Source organism: Arachis hypogaea, chromosome 10 (genome assembly GCF_003086295.3).
Source record: "Arachis hypogaea cultivar Tifrunner chromosome 10, arahy.Tifrunner.gnm2.J5K5, whole genome shotgun sequence".
Classification (NCBI taxonomy): Eukaryota; Viridiplantae; Streptophyta; class Magnoliopsida; order Fabales; family Fabaceae; genus Arachis; species Arachis hypogaea.
The window spans coordinates 17,941,380-17,962,952 of record NC_092045.1 but is presented as its reverse complement, the minus strand read 5'-3'; positions in this window follow the sequence as shown (position 1 = coordinate 17,962,952).

Sequence of the window (21,573 nt, the reverse complement as noted above, 5' to 3'; positions counted from 1 at the left end):
AAATAATTTACATTCATTATTGTTTTTAGTTATTTTTAAAAGGATAATTGGGGATCGAAAAAAATACTTATTTGCTATAAAATTGTCAAAGTATCTCTAAGCATATATTCAATTAGGTGGTATTTATTTTAAAACTAGAATTAGAATTAAAAAATTAGAATTTAATATTGTATTTGATAGCTAGAGACTCAAATTAAAATTTTAATCTATTCAATATTTTTAAAAAGTGAAAATATAAGAAATTGAAATTTTTGTGAATGAAAATTAAAATTTTAATAAAATTCTGTATACTTTATTCCAAGCATAATCCAAAAAGTTAATCAAGTCTCAATTTTTCGGTCTCTGTCTTAGTCTCATGCAATCTTGAATGTAGATAATTTGGTTCGATCCGCCTGACTCAAGCCCAATGATATTGAGCCAAATTTAGCTTGGTTTTATTGGACTGAAGTCAGATCCGATATTTAAAAATGGATCCGAGTTAACTATCCAATCGGATTTGGTCCAAGTATTGGATTGCCCGGCCGAATGAAAAATTAAAAGAATATGTTGTATGCATTAGGTCATGCACTGTCACAGCATCCGTGTGAGACTGTCCCTTCCCCAACAAGTGTAGAAGGTGTTGTCCAGGGTCCACTGCCTTCACTCACTCGCCCAATCTTCCTCACGGTTTAGTCTCCTTTCTTTTTCGTGCTTTACCGGTCACTCCCATCACCACGAGTCCATCACGCAGCAACCACAACAACCCAATCTTCTTCCCCTCAATGATTCTCATTTATATGTCCATGACCATTTACATAAGTTTCAACCTTAACAACCCTCCTTTCAGTTTCAGTCTCATTCCCCTCGTGCTTCCCCTTACCACTCATCCTCGCTGAATCAGCTGGTTTCTCGTCCCCTCGACTCTCCGCGTCCCCTGTGCCGGAATAATGATTGGACTGCTCCCCCTGTCGTGAGGGAAAAATTCTTCACTATCAATTCCATCTCGCATTGAGAAGAAGAAATCTTGCTGGCGGTCTCTGCTGTCGCTGCTAGTTTCCTTCGGTGACTTCAACTGTTCAAAGTAATTTAATTTCCTGTTCTTGTTGCTTGTTTCTCATCTCGATGTCAAATCTAATTTGTTATTTGTTCTTCTTTTTATTGCTTGGTTCAAAGATTTTGGACTCTTTCTGCTTCCCTTCTCTCTGCTACCCTTCACCCTGGCTCATCATTCTGTTAAGATAAAATTTTCTACCTTTTTTATTTGATGAGTTTCTTGTTTATTACCTATATTATTAGGCTGGGAAATGAGAAGTTTGAATTCAGAAGCTAAAATAAAAGAATGAAGGGAAGTGAGGGATCGAAGAGAAACTACAACCTTCTTCATTTACCTTAATATCCATATAATTTTTGTTTTTGGGTGAAATGTTTAGTTAAAGACTGGGGTGTGTGCTGATGCAATACCATAATGTCATGACATACGCTTCACGGTAGTTGAGATTGCACGAAATGAATTATACGACTCATAATCTTGAACTGGCTATGGTTGTGTTTGCTCTGAAAGTCTGGAGACATTATCTATATGGCATCAAGTTTCAAGTCTTCTTAGACCACAAAAGTTTAAAGTACCTTTTCGATCTGAAAGACCTGAATATATGTTAGAGGAGGTGGATGGAACTTTTATTGGATTATGATTTTGAATTAAATTACCACCCAGAAAAAGCTAATGTTGTGGCGGACGCCTTGAGCCAAAAGTCGTTAACGATCGCTTAGATGATGATTAAGGAAGAGGAGTTGGTGAGCAAGCTTGGGGATTTGAGACTGCGTGTCGGAGAGTTTGATGGGAGGGTATGCCTAAACCAACTGCAGATCTCTAGTGACTTTAAGGCCAAAATTTTAAAAGCTCAACAAGACAATCAAGAGTTACAGAAGGTGTTACCGGTAATTAAGCAAGGAAAGTGATGGGGAGTTTCGTGGGATGGAGACGGAATATGGAGGTACAAAGGTAGGATCTACGTGTCGAATGTCGGGAATTTGAGGCAAGGTATCTTCAAGGAGGCGCATAGGAGCGAATTCTCTATCCACCCAGGAAGTACCAAGATGTACCATGATTTGAAGGCGATGTTTTGGAGGCCAGGAATGAAGGTCGATGTAGCATCACACGTTTCTAAGTGCCTAACTTATCAGAAACTCAAGATTGAACACCAGAAACCATCCGAAACCCTTCAAAATTTAGAAATTCCATAATAGAAGTGGAAAAGCATCGCAATGGATTTTGTGTCAAGTATGCCGGAATTTCTAAAGGTTGCAACATCCCGGAAGGTCTTTGATGTTCAATCTTTACCTTTTGGCAAGTTAAGCACTTCGAAACATATTCCGCCACATCATTCTTCATACCCGGCCACCAGAGCATCGCCTTTAAATCATGGTACATCTTAGTACTTCCCGGGTGAATGGAGAATCCGCTTTTGTGTGCCTCCTTTAAAATATCTTGCCTCAAAGTGCCAACATCTGACACAATGATCCTACCTTTGAACCTCCATAACCCATCTTTTTCTTCCGACACTCTCCACTGTTTTCCTTACTCAATGGCCGGTAACACCTTCCATAACGCTTTATCATTTTGATGAGCCTTTAGGAGTTCGGACTTAAAGTCACTTTGAGATTTCTAATCGGCTCAAACATAAGGTTCCGGGTACTTTTCGAGTACCAATTTTTTGACTCTCGAATCCCTTGAGCAACTTCTCCTCTTGAAGCATCATCCAAGCCGCATATAACGACTTCCGACTTAACGCATTCGCCACTACATTCGCCTTTCCCGGATGGTAATTCAGCTCAAAGTCGTAGTCCTTCAACAATTCCATCCACCTCCTCTGCCTCATATTAAGCTCTTTCTGATCAAATAGGTACTTCAAGCTCTTGTGATCAGAGAAAACTTGGGACTTAACCCCATAGAGGTAATGCCTCCACACCTTCAAGGCAAACACAACCGCAGCGAGTTCTAAATCGTGCGTAGGGTAACTAACTTCGTGAGGTCTCAACTGTCGTGAGGCATACGCCACCACATTATGGTGCTGCATCAGCACGCACCCCAGACCCTTTAATGAGGCATCACAGTACACCTCAAAAGGCTCGTTCGGCTCAGGTAACACTAACACAGGTGCAGTGGTCAACTTTTTCTTCAATGTCTGAAAGCTCTCCTCGCATTCAGGAGTACAAACAAACGGAGTGTCTTTGCGGGTTAACTTTGTCATTGGCAAAGCTATCTGTGAAAAGCCCTTGATAAACCTTCGGTAAAAGCCAGCTAAGCCTAGAAAACTCCTTATCTCCGTTACGGTAGTTGGTTGCTACCAATCCATCACAGCCTCCACCTTAGTTGGATCTACGGCTATTCCCTTCTTACTCACCACGTGACCCAAAAACTTCACCTCATTCTTCCAAAACTCACACTTAGATAGTTTTGCATAGAGTTTCTTCTCCTTTAGAATCTGCAACACGATCCTCAAGTGTTTCGTATGCTCTTCTTCAGTCTTGGAATAAATTAGTATGTCGTCAATGAAGACAACAACGAATTTATCCAGAAACGGACGGAAAACTCTATTCATGTAATCCATAAACACTGCAGGAGCGTTCGTCAATCCAAAAGACATCACAGTGTACTCGTAATGACCATAACGAGTCCTAAAAGCGGTCTTAGGGATATCCTCACCCCTCACCCTTATCTGGTGATAGCCGGATCGCAAATCGATCTTGGAGAAAACCCCAGCTCCTTGTAACTGATCCATGAGATCATCAATTCTCGGCAATGGGTACTTATTCTTTATTGTAACCTTATTCAGCTGCCTGTAATCCACACAGAGCCGCACACTCCCATCTTTCTTCTTTACCAGTAACACTGGAGCACCCCACGGAGAGACACTTGGTCGGATAAAATTCTTACCCAACAAATCCTCTAACTGAGACTTTAGTTCGTCCATCTCTAACGGTGATATCCTATAAGGAGCACTTGAGATTGGTCCCGCCCCAGGTACCAATTCAATAGCAAACTCAACTTCTCGATTAGGTGGAAACTCATCAATATCATCGGGAAACACTTCCGGAAACTCACACACTACCGAAATCTGTTCCAACCTTTGATCATCACCCGAAATGCCCACGGTTAACAACAGGATACCTAGACATTCTGTTCCGGAACAGTTTACCATCATCGAATTCAAATAATAATTATTCACCACGACCGGCCCTTCTGTATCTTCCGGCATAAAGTACACCGACTTTGTAGAACAATCAAGCAGGACATGGTTCTCAGATAACCAGTCCAATCCCAAGATAAGATCAAGACCGATCATCGGTAAGCAGACTAAATTATGAACAAAATCACACTGCTTGAACCTAAAGGAAACTTTCGGGCATCCTAGCCTAGTCACCATGGCTTCATGGGTAGCATTATATACTCTTAGATCATAACCTAAGGTTACGATCTTCAATCATAACTCATGGGCTTTCTCAAATGCAATGAATGAATGCGATGCTCCCAAATCAAATAAAGCATTTAAAGTTTGACTAGCCATTTCACAGTTACCTCGGATGAGTGTCTCGGATCCCACAACACCTATAGCTAAGGTGGTGAACATGCGACCAGTCTGTTGTGCTTTCCCAGCACCTTGTTTCTGCTTCTCTGGACAGTTTGGGACCTTATGTCCCGCCTTACTACAGTAATAGCACAAACCCCATCCGGCCATACACAGGGCTCCCGGATGGTGACTTCCACACCTAGCACAAGCTTGCTCATTCTGTGGTTGCTTCCCAAACATTTTCCCTTGGGAGTTGTTGTTGTTGGGCCTCCTGAAAGAACTTTCCTACTTGAAAGGCGGACCTCTAGGTGCAAAGTTCTTCCCTCGGTTCTATGGGAATGGTCCCTTGTGATTTCTTCTCTCAGCGGCTGCCTTCTTCACACACTCTTCAGCAATCCTACACTTGTTTACCATCACAGAGAAAGTTCTGACCGCTATTGGTCCCTGAGCTCTATTTCTGTTGTTGCCATGATTGTTTATCCGTTGCCCAAGAGCTTCAGCAGTGGCTTGCATCGCAGCAGCCATGTTTTCCAACGTATTCATAAGGTTCACCGGGTCATTAGGGTTATTCTCCGGCGCATGAACATTAGTACGACCTCTACCACGGCCTCTACCGCGTCCACGAGGCGCCATCTGGTTCCTATACACACCAAATAATCGATATTAAGTTGATCAGTCTCAATATCGGAAGTTTAGTGCTTCAAGTCCCAAATGCATGCTCATGAACGTTTATGCCAATTATATCAAGTAGATATACTAATAGCACATAACACACATACAGAGAATGCACAGAAGCATAGTCAGTCCATCCCTCAGGCTCTACAGGAACGAACTGCTCTGATACCATAATGTAACACCCTACCATACAGAGTCTTATGCTTAAGTCATAATTCAGAGATGGCAAGGTATTACAACCTCTAAAATAAAAATTTAGTACGTATAGTAGTATGAATAATTGATCATAACTAGGAGCCTTTATAGAAAAAGGGGTAAACAAAAAATTGCAACTCGAAAGCGCAACACTCCCCGATCGATAATGTAATGAACAAGGATAACCAACGTGAGATTATATATATACAAAGGAGTGCCAAAAACAAGAATATTAAGACTCAAAATCCAGCTGCGAAGATAACCGGTCCGAGCATATAGCAATATATACATATGATAAAATAAGGAAAACCCCAAAGGAAACCCAAAGGGACACAAATACATAAAACCTATTCTCCAAAATCTCCCATAAGAGGAGTCATCACAGTTTGTATTATTTAATAGAGATAAAAGTATCTAAGCAAAACATATAAACCAAAACATAGTCCCAAGAACAAAGGATCTTCACAAATCTAGAAGTCTCCAGCATGCCTCAGCGGGAAACCTCACGTCCTGCATCTGAAAATCACAAAATCAGCATGGGTGAGAACCAGAGGTCCCCAGCATGGTAACAGCTTCCACATATATAATACATAATAATAGAGGAAAGCCGAAGGCAATCCTAGAACTTCCTCCAGATAATTCAAAGCTTATAAACAAGCTAAACCATAAGTGGCGACTGGCTAAAGATTCTTCAGTCTAACTAATACATCTCTTTCCAATTCCTTCAGACCTCCCAACCACCATCAGGAGTATAATGTAGCAAACACAGTTATATCAAACAAGAGATATACAAATAGGAACAGATAAGGCATTTAGACAATTAGCAAGTAATATGCAGTCAAATAGGCAATCTCAAACAATTCATATAGTATGCATATGATGAATGCCTGTCCCTAGTGGCTGATGATATCATCTGTCGGTTATAGAGCCAACCCGACAAGTCCTGGTAGTTAACCATTGGACTGTCCCTCTGTCGTGTCTCCCCAACTCGAGTTATACTCAATATAAACTTGATCATAATCATGATCCATATCCATCACCCTCACTGGTGAATATTTATGGGGGTGAGCTCATCTGGGGCTTTCACAGTGCCCGACCACCCTGACGACATAGGGTCAAAAGAGCTTCAAGTCTCAACTTGGAGCACGTGATGGCTAGCCACTGCTTTCTCCCAGGGAAACTCTCATCTCCGATAATGGAAGTGCAACATTCACAATTCATTCAACAGCATATCTTTGCATTTATTCTTAGCCATAATCATGGCTCTGCCGTAACACGGCAATAACCCAGCCATCCGGCTCACGGTTAAATCCATAACCAGCCATCTGGCTCACGGTTAAATCCATAACCAGCCATTTCATTAACAATTACGGCCTTTCGGCCCATGGCATAACAAGCACTTCCACCGCCATCCTCCGCCTCTCACATAATCATCTTTGATCCTCATTGATCATTCATTTTTTCCTTGCTTCACTCACAAGTTACCACATCCCCTAGCTCCTTTTCTAATTGCTAGGCATATCATAATGATTTAAGACATAAGTGATGAGATCGGAGGCTTAGAAGTATGAGATTTGGCTTTTAAAACTCAAAAATCAACTTTGGGATGAAAACAAGGCCATGCGTACGCGCACTCCACGCGCACGCGTGGATGGCCACGAAACTCATCGACGCGTATGCGTTATGCACGCTAACGCATGGATTGAAAATTAGCCAATCGACGCGCACGCGTCAGCCACGCGTACGCGTGGGTGCTCTCGTGCCCCAGGCACAAAACTGGCACAACCCTCTGGAAAATGGCTGGGCATTGGGTGCAGCACATTTGGCGCGCCCGCGCACATCACGCGCACGCGTGGATGGCATTTTCGAGAGGAACGGCGCGTACGCGCCAAGTGCGCCTACGCGCGGGGGGTCATTCTGCTAAAAATTTTCTAAGTTAAAAACTGCAGAATTCACAGATTCAACCCCCAATCTTCTGACGGATATAACTTCCTCATTTTAAATTGTTTTTCATCCGTTCTTCGAATGGCATAGACATCTCGGATCCAATTTCATTTTTAAACAGATTTGGCACAAAACAGAGATCCGTAGTCCAAGTTATGTCCCGTCAAAGTATGCCCAAAAACCATATTTTTCATACAAAACCACAAAGTGCCATTTTCAACTAATATTTCTTCTTAGAACGTATTTATTTGACCCCATAAGCGGGACCACCACCCCCTAGCATGTTGCCGCCAGAAGCAAAACCCCGTATTTCTTCTAGAAAATCTCCTAATTGTTCCAGAGCAACTAGAAAGAGATTCTTTAACCAGAAAGAATTCAGTTCAGATGTAGGATACCTATCCAGAAGTTTTCGCAACTCAATCATGTATGATGGAATCATCAAAGATTTGACCTTTTCGAACTCTGTCTGTAACTCTCTGTAGGCTCGAGAAACAAAGAGAAGATGTGTACGAACGAGATATCCAGCAACAAGAAGAAGGAAAAGGATTGAATAGAGGAACTCCCGAACATTTAGCGATCTCAGATGTGTCGATATCAATGGTGACTCTTTTTTCCCACAGCAACAAAAAATCTTCGACGTAGGTGGGCTTTTTTCAAAATCAATCAAAACATGCCAATTTCATCCCCTTTCTTTGAAATCAATCAAAATATATCAAATTCAACATCAAGCCTCCTCAACTCACACATTGACACATTACCACAATTCACCAAAAACACTATCCCATCATTTTAACCCACTTCACCCAAGTGGCTCAAACTCAAACACATTGACATATCACATACTCTTCCTCATGCCAATTTTCAACAACACCAATTCCAATAAATCATCATTGTACACAATCAATATCATACTCACCCTCAACATGGTTCAATCCACAATTCAACCATAACCAATCATCAAGCATATATCACAACATGCATATTTCTCATACATCATACCATCAAGGCATCAATAATCATCATCACATATATGACCACATCATATATCTCAATCATTCAACAACATCAACCATTCAATGCCTATCTTAGGGCCTCTAGCCTAAGTATTTCCTACCACATTACATATTAGATACGAGAAACCGAGACCATACCTTAGCCAATTTCCCAAGCTCAACCGGAGCACTTGCAAACCACTTTTCCTCAAGCTCTCGAGGCCTCAACACCTCCAAGAATAGATTTTCACCACCAAATCCCTTTTTAAGCTTTCCAAAATCACCAATCAAGCCCCAATATTCACATATACACAACCTAATCCACAACCATCATACCCATACACAACATCTCAATACCCAAACATCATAAAACAACAAATTATACTAGGGTTGAGAATCTTACCACACCCAAGGTCCAAGGAGACAAGATTAACCTTCTCCTTCAAGAGAGTTGGGTCCTATAACATCAAAGAGCCCAAAATCTCAATATTTTTGCTCATGAAACTCGAAATCAAAGCTGGAAATTCAAAGAGCAAAACGTGGCTTACCTCAAGATTAATTGTATGGGTTTTGTAGAGCTCTCCGCGGTGAACGTGTGGCCGCAAATGGTGCGGCAACCGGAGCTCTAGATCAAAAGTTATGGTGGTTTGAAGATCAAGTGAGAGAAAAAACTTGAGAGAGTGTTCTTCCCCCCTTTCCTCTCTTTTTCAGCGTGTGTGTGTGTGTGTAATGAGGAGAGAGAGTGCTGAAAACTAGGGTTTTTGTTTAGTTTAGTTGGGCCAAGGGCCCACTTTGGGTCCGGTTGGTCCGATTTGGCCCGTTCGGTCCAATCTTGGTCCGAATTCTATAAAATTGGTACCGAAATTCTCGTCTCAATCTCCTCTATCACATTTAGCCATAAAAATCATATTTTGAACTTTTTAGAATAAATTCTCATTTATGGGTTAATTAGCCATTAATTAACCGGGTCTTACAATTCTAGATCAGTTGACAAAGTCGGCTCACTTTTTATCCATTCGGATGAATTGTACCTTAGAGGAGCTAGCACGTTTGTACATCAAAAAAATTATAAGGTCGCATGTTGTGCCTACCACCATTATCCCCGACAGAGATTCTCGTTTCACTTCAAGATTCTGGGGAGCTTTCCAATGGGCATTTGGAAATCAGTTGAGTTTAAGTACAGCGTACCATCCTCAAACCGATGGCCAATCAGAGAGGACAATGTAAACCCTAGATGATATATTGAGGGCTTGTGTTTTGGATCAACGAACAAGTTGGGATCGGTATATGGCACTAGTGGAGTTTGCATATAATAAAAGTTACTATGCAAGCATCGGAATGGCTCCGTATGAGGCTCTGTATAGGAGGAAGTGCCAATCTCCGTTATGCTGGTATAAAATTGGGGAAACAAGCTTATCAGGGCCTGAGTTATCAGCTGAAACCACCGAACAGATTAAGAAAATCTGAAGCCGAATGCTTACCGCTCAAAGCCGCCAGAAAAGCTACGCTGATCAAAGGTGGAAGCCTTTAGAGTTTGAAGAAGGAGAACATGTGTTCCTAAAGGTTACTCCGACAACCAGAGTGAGTAGAGCGATAAAAATAAAGAAGCTAAACCCTCGTTATATCGATCTATTTCAGATTCTAAAGAGGATTGGACCGGTAGCCTACCATATAACTTTACCCCCGGATTTTTTGAACCTGCACGACGTGTTTCACATATCGCAGTTTCGGAAGTATACTCCTGATGCCAGTCATGTTCTGGAACCTGAGTCCTGATGTGTGGAAAACGATCCAACACAAACTCACCGGCAAGTGTACCGGGTCGCATCAAGTAATAATAACTCACATGAGTGAGGTCGATCCCACAGGGATTGAAGGATTGAGCAATTTTAGTTTAGTGGGTGATTTAGTCAAGCGAATCAAGTTTTGGTTGAGTGATTTGTGTTTAACAAGAAGTAAATGACAGTAAATGTAAAGGGGAAAGGGAAAAGTGCAGTAAAATAAAGAACAGGAAAGTAAATTTGCAGAATCTTAAAGAACAAGAAACTAAATGACTGAAACTTAAAGTGCAAGAAATGTAAATTGCAGTAACTTAAATGGCAAGGAATATAAATTGCTTGAATATAAAAGGGTTTTGAGGATTGGGATTGCAGAATCTAAACAAAGAGAAAGTAAATTGCAACAATTGATGGAGCAGAAATTGAATCAGAAGTAAATAGCATTCAAACAGAAAGAAAGTAGAATGCAGCAAAGGTTCACAGAAGAACCAAAAGTAAATTGTGGTCTCAGGTCTCAAGAGACTAGGTAGCAGAGCCTAGATCTCTATTTGCCTTCCTAGATCCAAGTTCACAAAGCAATTGACAAGAAATTGAAGAGAAAGCAGTAAAGAAACTGTAAATGGATTCAATTATGCAGAAAGGGAATTGAAGAGAATTTGAATGGGAATTGAGACAGAATTTCCTCAATTTCTCACACCCAAAACTCAGAAACAGAAGAGTAGAATTGCCCAAGTAAGAATGAGGAAGGAGATCAGTCAATTCTCCCTTGATCCTCTTAGTGCTCGGTCAAGTCTCTCAAGAAAACTCAAAGAAAGTGCAAATTCAAAGGCTAAGCCAAAAATAAATCAAAAGGTAAAAATTCAAAAGTAAAAGTAAAGGTAAAAGGTCCTAATTACATCAAACTAGCTTCTATTTATACACTTTCTATTCTTGGATTTTGGGATTTGGATGGGCTTTTGATTTGGTGAAGAAATGAATTAAAATGGGGTTTTAATTTGAATTTTCGGCCCATGAAAATTCACTCCCAAGAGGCAAGGGCAGGGCAGAAAATTGGTGCATGGTGCGGAAGTTTGGTGCGGCTTGGGTGCGGCTTGGTGCTGCCAGGAACGCAAAACGCTGCCCTGCCCGCGCCAAGGGCAGGGCAGAAAATTGTGGTGCTGCCAGATCGAGGAGTGTGCGCGTTGGTGCTGCCAGGGTCGAAGATTGGTGCGCCAGATTCGTGCGTGGTGCGCCAGGATGCTGCCCTGCCCTCGCGGAGGGCAGGGCAGGAAAAGTTGGTGCTGCCAGGGACGAGCGTTGCGCGCGTTGGTGCTGCCAGATGCTGCCAGGGACGAATTTTGATGCGCCAGATGCTGCCAGGGATGAGAGTTGGTGCGCCAGAATCTTGCACCAATCCAAATGCTGCCCTGCCCGCGCCAAGGGCAGGGCAGAGTTCCCTCTTCCACGCCCCGTGTTCGAAACACGGCTTGGGCACAAATTCAATTAATTTCCTTGGCTTCTTGGCACGGTAATCAACCTTAGTTCTTGGCTTCCTCATGGTTTCCTTGTTCGATCCTTGTAGCATGCATGGGTGACATTTTTCTCTTGAATTTCTTCCTTGGAGAGCCCGATTCTGCCCTCCACAAGGGCAGGGCAATGTTCTCTTCCTCTTGGTCTCAAGGCACATTTTGTGCTCTGCCCTTGTAGTGGGCAGGGCAGAGTTGCCTTCTCTTCTTGGTTTTCTTATGTTGCCCTCCTAGAGGGCAGTCTGCCCTTGTGGAGGGCAATGTTGCCTCCCCTTTAGCATGCGGCACGCTTCATATGGCTTTGGCCACGCTTTCCTTTCCTTAGGTCACACTTCTTAGGCCACGCTTTTCCTTTTCTTTTCTTTTCTTCACCTATAATAAACCAAAACAACCACTCCAAGTATCACTAAATTCAAGAGGCTTATAAATCAATTAAAATTCAATTAAAATTAGCTTAAACCTCATGGATTAACATTAATTTCATGGTGGTTGCTTGATTTAAAGAAGTTATGCATTTTCACTCCAAATCACTTACTTAGGATACAAGAAAGTGCATAAATGCTAACAAAACAAGTGAAATTTGCTTGAAAAATGGGTATATGATGACTTGTCATCAAGTCCGTTCAAGTAAGAGAAGATTTGACACTTCAACTAATCTCGGTTAGAATTGACGACACCAGCGTCAAATGATTATGCAGAAAATAGGTTTCACTGATTAAAGTCGCTTGCAGCCGGACTAGAATTGAGGAACATACTTGGGAACACGAATCTCAAATGCGAAGGACTATCCACACTTGTATTCAGGTAACTAAATTTGAATTTTGTGGGCAAAATTCTTATACAGGTAGGTAGGGTATAAACCGTGCGAAATTAGCGACTAATTAGCTAATAAATTAATTATTAATCAAAGAAATTAGAAAATTTAATTTTATAGTTAATGAGGTAGAAATAATTAAAATAAAAATTTGACACTAAATTTAAAGATTTTGGCCCGAAATTGGGCCGAACAGGCCAAACCGATCGAACCGGACCCAAACCGGGTCCAAGACCCAACCCAATTCATAAAACACATGAGCTTCAGCTTATCCTCCTCCTACACAAAGTGAAACACGTTGAAGCTCATAGAAGGGAGAAGAAGAAGAACTTCAAACCCTAACCCTTCGCTAAATTCCACATATCTCACAATGCGGAGCTCCAATTGCGTGCACCGTTTGCGGCTACACGTTCACCGCGTCAAGCTCTACAAAGCCCACTAACTAATTTGGTAAGAAATCTCGATCTCACTCTCAGCCTCTCTTTTCCCCTAATTTTCAAAATTGTGAGCCAATGGGTATTGAAATTCTCATGTCTTGATATTAGGATCAAATTGACTTGAGAAATTAGCGAGTTTTTATTTAATTGAGGAACTAGCAAGGTAAGGACTCTCCATACTTTGTGAATTCTTGGGTTATATGAGTTTGGGTATTGAAATTTTATGTATGGATGTGATAATATGCATTAGGAAGTGTATATGTAAATTTGGAACACAATTGTGGAGGTTGGAAGCTTGGTTGAGCTTTGGGGTGCTAGAATCTTAGTGGTTGGGAACTTTCAAGGCTGAGATTTGTGCCAATTTAAGGAGTCTTTGGCTTAGGAAGAAATTCGCCAAGGTATGGTTTTGGTTTCTCATATGTAATATATAATGTTTTGTGAAAACTTAGGCTAGATGACTTAGGATAAGTTGAATATGAGTTTGGAGCATGTTTAGTGATTTTAGTTGACAATGTATGTTAAATTGATGAGGTATGGTTAGATTAATTATTCATTGATGTGAATATGATTGGTGCTGGTGAAGTAGATTGATGAATGATGATTTGATGGTAATGGACGAGAATAATGACTGTGAACATATGAATATTGATAAATTGATAATTGTGTTGTATAATTGAGAATTCTTTGAATGAAGTGGTTCAATTTGAGGTATGGTTGGTTGTGATAGAATATGGAGCTGTGTTGGATGTGTTTGGAGTCATTTTGAAATGTAGAACTTTGATTTTGGTAAAGAAAATTGTGAAAATAGGGGTTTATTATTTTTGTGCAACACTTGGTTTTTTTCCAAAATTCTGTGAGTCATAACTTGGCTTTCAGACCCTCAATTTCCCTTAAACTTGTTTTATATGAAAATTGGGTTGGTGAAGTTTACGCCGTTCGAAGAATGGATAAAAAATAATTTTTAACAAAAAAGTTATGCCCATAAAAAATTTGATGTGAACAAGGAAATTCTGCAGCAATAATAATTTTTTTGGCATTTTTGAGGGGCCCACGTATGCGAATGCATATGCGACGCAACCGTTTGGTTCTACCCAGATGTGCTCGAGTACGTGGGAGTGTGCCTGCTTACACCGAAGGTTAAATTCACACGCTTGCATACGCGAGCAAGTGTCACGCGATGCTAGCAATCAATTCTGTCCAGGGGAACTCGCATACGCGGAGTGAGGAAATTTTCACCCCTGCGTAGGCGCAACATGGCATGCGTACGCGGGACCCTATTTTTCAGCAACTTTGTGTTTTGTGATTTAAACATGATTTCAAACCTCTAAATTTCTATTTTTATTCTCTAAAACCCTAAAACTTAGTTGAAATCATGGTGAAGGAGTTGAACATTGAAGGGGGGTAACTTGGAAGTGAAGAAAGTTTGAGATGAGGTGAATTATAGTTGAGAAGTACGAAAATGTTAAATATGTGATGAAAATTGTCTATAATGTAATTGAATGAATTATCTGAATGTTAATTTGGCTCATGCGCCTCTTATCTTCTGAGATACGAGTTTTCCTGGGTAGATGCAGTGGCTTACCATCACTTACTCCAGGTTGAGACTCGATACTCTATTGACCCTACGTTGCAAGATGTGGCCGGACACTTTAACTTCCCGGAAATTTCCCCAATGAGTTGAATTTGATATGTATATTTGAGAAAACGTTATGCATAGACTCTTGGGGATGCGCGCACGAGGGACTGTCCAGGGTTAGCTACTGGACATGTCGGGTTAGCTTGATAACCGACAGATGAGACTCATCAGTCATAGGTCAGGCATACATCATATGTTGTTTTGTGTGCTTCTGGCTTTTCCAGAACCTTATATCTTATGTATGTAGCCACCATTACCATGTTGAGAATCTTCAATTCTCACCCCATATATATGTTGTCTTTTACAAATGCAGGTCAAGAGACACCTTGCTAGGCGTCTGGAGTTTCATTTGCTGCGAAGTTGGGATTTTTGAATATGTCTTTTGCTATGTTGTTGTTGTTGTTGTTGTTGTTGTTGTTGTTGTTATATATACTTCTCCTTTTGTGTATATTTCACACATGTACCTGATAGAGGCTTTTGATAGAGAACTAAGGTTTATTTGAGTATTTTAAAAACTTAGGTTTGTATACATTTATGTAAATATCCTCCGATCAGCTTTAGTTTTGTAGGTTGAGATTGGAGTTTGAATATTTGAATCCTTTACTCTCCGCTCTTAGCTATATGTATATATATTTCTTTACCTTTCTTCGTACGCAAGTAATCGTTAGCTTGAGCGTTACACTTTTATTTTTCACGATTTTGATTAACCAACTTTCAAGAATCCTCGAATATTATATTCTTTCAATTATATTATGTATGTAGATTTTATTTTTAGAGATTGTAATACCACACCACCTCTATTTTACGGTTTAAACGTAAAACTCTATGTGGTAGGGTGTTATATTTAATACGGTGGAGCAGCAGAAGAAGGTCATTGCCGATGAAAGAGACTATGCAGGATTTCGTGAAGAGAGTCGACGGAGGCGTGCATGGATGCCATTGATGCCGACAACATCACCAGATAGAACAGTAGCAGATAAAAGAGATAGAAGAGAAATTGGAGGTTGCTGGTTGAAGATTCTAGAAAGTGGTGGCAGATTGGGAACCCCCTAATTTTGAGGTAGGCTTTTATTGGTTGGATTTTTACTTTTAATATCAAGTCCAACTCAATTTACAAGTAGATCAAGTGTTATAAAAAATTATTATGACCACATACATAAAAGATCCAATTTTTTTTAAAACAATAGAATTCTGAGGGCAAATTTTTATTTTGAGCAATAGAAAATATTATTTTAGAATTAAATATTTTTTTATTATTGTAATTAGAATTTATATTTCAATTAAGATTTACTTTTTTTTTTTGACAAGCCTAAAGACAAAGTTGTCGTTAAGAAAAATATAATATAAGGAATAAAAATGGGCCAGTAGTACAATTGGAGAAGTCTCATTAAAAATAGAATTTATTATAAATAGAATAATAATAATAGAATCAATGAACTATAAATTGAGTAATTTATACCCTTCTTCTTTAGAAAATTAGGGAGAATCAAGAGAATGAGAGAGAATAATTTAATTCCATTAATGAAATTTAAAAAAATAATACAAATTATTCAATTCATGGTGTATTGATTTTATTATTACTATTTTATTTATAATAAATTTTATTTTTAATGAGACTTCTCTAATTAGACTATTAAGTAGTCTATTTTTACTTCTTATAAAAATATTTAAATTATTTTAATTGTTAATCACACTTAAAAAAATATTTAATAGTTAGTTTTTTGTATTTATAGATTTTTGTGCATCATTACATGGGTTTAGGAGTATTCTTTTAGAAGTACGTAGTTATTAATTCGTTTGAAAAAATCTAATTATGAATATAAAGAAAATGATAAGATACTCTTGTAATATTGGTTAAAGTCATGGGTTTAAAGATTAATCTTGTTAGATAATGGAGTTGCTCACCCTACTATATATGAAATCAATAAGGAGAATGCTAGGTAGACAATGATTATTTTAAACAACATAAACAATTATCAATTAAATAAAAATATTATTGGTTATCTATACTTTTTTAATCAATAATTAAAGGAGCGGTATAGCTAAAATATTTTTTTTCTAATTCTAAAAAATTAAAAAATTCTAAAAATATACAAGAAATAAAAAAATAAAATTTAAAATTTTTTAAATTAATTTATTCTTAATTTGTGAACAAGTGCAGCAAAAAAAAAGTCAATTGTCTGGGTGTAGCATTATCCGGTGAATAAAAAAATAAAAAATATTTTGAAAATAATTAAAAATTTAAAAAAATAAATTTTTTTATTTTTGAAATTTTAAATTATATTATTAAATGTATTTTATTTAAATAATAAAAATAAAATAAAGTCCAGCAATATCTAGTAAAAAACGTATCTATAAATTTATTAATTTTTTTAATTTTTAAAATAAAAAATATTTTTTCTAATTGTAAAAAATTAAAAAATTCCAAAAATATCTAAAAAATAAAAAACTTAAAATTCTAAATTTTTTAAATTAGTTTATTCTTAATTTGTGAACAAGTGCAACAAAAAAAAGTCAACTCTCTGCCCGTAGCATTATCCGATGAATTAAAAAATAAAAAATATTTTTAAAAAATAAATAATTTTAAAAAACTAATTTTTAAATTTTTAAATTATATTATTAGATGTTTTTTATTTAAATAATAAAAATAAAATAAAGTCGAGAAATATCTAATAAACAACAGATCCATAAATTTATTATTTTTTTATTTTTAAACCTAAAAAATATTTTTTCTAATTGTAAAATATTAAAAAATTCTAAAAATATTCAAAAAATAAAAAATTAAAATTTTAAGTTTTTAAATTAATTTATTCTTAATTTGTGAACAAGTGCAGCAAAAAAAAGTCAACTGTCTCAGTGTAGCATTATCCAGTGAATAAAAAATAAAAAATATTTTTAAAAAATAAAATATTTTGATAAACTAAATTTTTCTTGAATTTTTAAATTATATTATTAAATTTTTTTATTTAAATAATAAAAATAAAACAAAGTCCAATAATATTCGATAAATAACAAATTTGTAAATTTATTATTTTTTTATTTTTAAACATAAAAAATATTTTTTTCTAATTCTAAAAAATTAAAAAATTCCAAAAATATACAATAAATAAAAAATTTAAATTTTAAATTTTTTAAATTAATTTATTCTTAATTTGTGAACAAATGCAGCAAAAAAAAGTCAACTGTCTGTGTGTTGCATTATCCGGTGAATAAAAAATAAAAAATATTTTGAAAAAAATTAAAAATTTTAAAAAATAAAATTTTTTATTTTTGAATTTTTAAATTATATTATTAAATGATTTTTATTTAAATAATAAAAATAAGATAAAATCCATAAATATCTAGTAAAAAACAAATCTATAAATTTATTATTTTTTTTAATTTTTAAAATAAAAAAAATATTTTTTCTAATTTTATAAAATAAAAAAATTCCAAAATTACTCAAAAAGTAAAAATAAATTAAAATTATAAATTTTTTAATTAATTTATACTCAATTTCTGAACAAGTGCATCAAAAACAAAGTCAACTGTCTGGGTGTAGCATTATTCGATGAATAAAAAATAAAAAATATTTTTAAAAAATAAAAAAATTTAAAAAACTAAATTTTTTATTTTTGAATTTTTAAATTATATTATTTAATATTTTTTATTTAAATAATAAAAATAAAATAAAGTCCAACAATATCTAATAAACAACAGATCTGTAAATTTATTATTTTTCTTTAATTTTCAAACCTAAAATTTTTTTTTCTAGTTGTAAAATATTAAAAAATTCCAAAAAATAAAAAATTAAAATTTTAAGTTTTTTAAATTAATTTATTCTTAATTTGTAAACTAGTGCAGCATAAAAGAAATCAACTTTCTGTGTGTAGCATTATTCGGTGAATAAAAAAATAAAAAATAATTTTAAAAAATTAAAAATTAAAAAAATTTATTTTTTAATTTTTAAATTATATTATTAAATTTTTTTATTTAAATAATAAAAATAAAATAAAGTCCAACAATATCTAGTAAACAACAAATCTATAAATTTATTCTTTTTTTTAATTTTTAAACTAAAAATATAATTTTTCTAATTATAAAAAATAAAAAATTCCAAAAATATCCAAAAAAGAAAAAATTAAAAATTTATATTTTTTAAATTAATTTATTCTTAATTTGTGAACAAGTGCAGCAAAAAAAAAATCAACTGTCTGGGTGTAGCATTATCCGGTGAATAAAAAAATAAAAAATATTTTTTAAAAATAAAAATTTTAAAAAAGTAAATTTTTTTTGAATTTTTAAATTATATTATTAAATATTTTTTATTTAAATAATAAAAATAAAATAAATTCCAGCAATATTTAATAAACAACAGATCTGTAAATTTATTATTTTTTTATTTTAAACATAATTTTTTTTCTATTTCTAAAAAATTAAAAAATTCCGAAAATATACAAGAAATAAAAAATTTAAATTTTAAATTTTTTATATTAATTTATTCTTAATTTGTGAATAAGTGTAGCAAAAAAAAGTCAACTGTCTAGGTGTAGCATTATCCGATAAATAAAAAAATAAAAAATATTTTTAAAAAAATTTAAACTTTTAAAAAAATAAAATTTTTTATTTTTAAATTTTTAAATTATATTATTAAATATTTTTATTTAAATAATAAAAATAAAATAAAGACCAACAAAATCTAATAAAAAATAGATATATAAATTTATTATTATTTTTTTAATTTTTTTAAAAAAAAAATATTTTTTAATTATAAAAAATTAAAAAATTCTAAAAGTATTCAAAAAATAAAAAAATTAAAATTTTAAATTTTTAAATTAATTTATACTCAATTTCTGAACAAGAGAAAGATTAGTCATACTATATTACTATATATAGAGGTTTTCGTGTGTCCTTTATTATTGTTCAAAATGGGTGTGAAGTACTTAATAATTACTAGTAGCTTAATTAATTGGAGTAGGTAGCATAGACTTTTCATCACTATATTATGGTTAGGGGTGGTAAACAGAGAAATTGTATCGCCTCATCCTATCAAAAATCCGTTATCTGATATTGATGGGTTAATCTATCTTGTTTTATTTAGTGAGACGATTTTAAATTTTTCTTTCAGTTCTATTTAACGGCGGACTAACAAATTGACGGATCAAATTTACTAAATTTTTTTTAATTTTTTAATAAATTATTAAATATTAAATAATATATAAAATTTTATAATTATTTTAATAAATTTATAATTTTTAAAAAATGAAAAAATTATAATTTCTAAATTTACAAACATTAAAATCTTTATAATTATAAATATGTAATAAACATAATTATAAATAAAAATTTTTGAAACAAAATAATAAAAATAACATTGCCTAAAACAAAACAAACATTGTCTAAAACACATAATTAAATATATTTAAGTTTATAATAAATCAGACATAAAATATAACTTAGAACATCTTTAATTATAATCTTCATTCTCTTGTAGATCAATAATATCATAGAAATTAATAAAAAGTTAGCCCTAACAAAAAAATGTCTAGTCTGCTAAGAAAGCCTGTCCTATGCTGTCGAAGCCTGCCAAAGTCCATAGATTAGGTGGTGCGGATTAGGCAGTTTTAAGTTTGTTGGTCTCAAATTTCTAACCCAACCTACTTTTTTTAGTGGGTGTTAGCCTAGCGAAATTTGATCTGTTTGCCACCCCTAATTATTATAACTATTGGTTTAGGAATATAATAATTTTGAATAACCTAGTTTAATAATTTAGTCCATAAAGCAACAAATTGGGTTTCCATGACGATTAGATATTAACCAATTAAACTCAAGCTAGATTTAAAATTGTGTCCATGAAATCTCAACAAGGAGTAGATATTTTTTTGACTAGGGGACAGAAACAAACTAAGCAATCAATATACAAATTGGCAAGATATTTGTTAAAGGGTGAAAGATTAATAGAAAATGACATGATTGATTAATAAGACGAAACAAATCACAGCTACTCGTTGTTAATATATACCTTGTTCATCAAATTATCTGCGCCCCATTGATATGGCAGACATAACAGGATTGACGATAACAACGTAACTTGAAAGTATTCAGTGGATAGAAAGATATTCTATCGTAGTTGGAGTAACGGTCAAAATATCAAGTTGTGTGTCAATTTGATATTGGAAAATTAGATGTTTTGAATTTTTAAAAATATAAAGTGAATCAAATTAATTATTCAGTCGATTATTAATCAAGAAGATGATGTCGCAAGTAGGGGTGGCAAGTGGGGAAGTCCCGCCCCACCCCGTTCTGCCTCGTCAGAAGTCTGCCAACTGTCCCGCCCCATTTAGTGAGGCGGTTTTAGAATCTTAGTCTGTTCAATCTAACGGCGGGCTGACGGGCCGACGAGCTAAACTCGTCAAATAACATCTTTTTTTTACTTTTAATTACTAAATAATATATATAAAAGTATAAAAAAAATTTATTTTTTATTTTTAACTATTATAATTTCTAAAAGTATAAATAAATTATAATTTTTATATTCACAAACGTTAAAATCTTTGTAATTATAAATATCTAATAAATATAATTATAAACCAAATTTTCATCCAAAACATAATTATAAATATTGTTCCCAAAGCAAAATAAACATAATCTAAAATATAATTATAAATATTGTCTCTAAAACAAAATAAATATAATCCAAAATACTCAATTTTCATCTTCATTTTTTTGTAAGTTGGGTTGGGAAAAGTTGGGTTTTAATAAAAAAAATTGTAAAAATATTCCTTGCTAAAAAAATTCTAAGCCCGGTGGGGAAGCCCGCCCCATCCCGCCAAAGTCCACGGTTTAAACGGTGCAGATTAGGCGGACTTTTACTATTTAGCAGTCTCAATTTTCTAATCCAACCTGCCTTTTTTAGCAGGTTATGCAAATCAGTCCGGCGGATTTAGACCCGTTTGTCATCCCTAATCACAAGACTATCTATATCATGTATTATAATTTAAGTGATAAAAATCAATTTAACTTACACTTATATCTTCTATGAAAAAATTTAAAGCATTTAATTTTTTA